Genomic DNA, 537 nt, shown 5'->3' on the forward strand with positions numbered 1-537 from the left:
ATCTCAACTTCAAATACGTATGATTCAAATTTGCAATTTCAAGTTCGAAATGTTTAAGTCTGAAGTTAGAGATATGGTAATTGCAACTTTAAATATACAAGACTAAAGTTTAAACGATCAAGCCTCAAGCTTAACTTCATACCTAATCAAATGTTTGAAGTTCAAACACTACAAGCAATATACCAACTTCAAACATACAAATATGAAGCTACATTTTAGTAAATCCAACTTTAGATACGTATAACTGAAGTTACCAACTTCAAATCCTAATTTCTTTAGTTTTGCATGTATATGAAGTCAATTCTAAAACGATCAAGTATTGAAAAAGAGAAAGAGTGTATGCGAACAATCTTAACGTAACTAGTAAAATTGTTGTCATATAACCTAATAATCACATATTCGAGCTATGAAAGTGAGTTAAACTATGTACAATAGACCCTCATGATTCGACATGTTTGATGAATCACACCCCCACTCACCCCACCCCCTCCACCCCCACCCTAATACCATAGATCCTCATGATTCGATGTGTTTGAT

The sequence above is a fragment of the Solanum stenotomum genome, chromosome 4 (genome assembly GCF_019186545.1).
Source record: "Solanum stenotomum isolate F172 chromosome 4, ASM1918654v1, whole genome shotgun sequence".
In the NCBI taxonomy this organism is placed as follows: domain Eukaryota; kingdom Viridiplantae; phylum Streptophyta; class Magnoliopsida; order Solanales; family Solanaceae; genus Solanum; species Solanum stenotomum.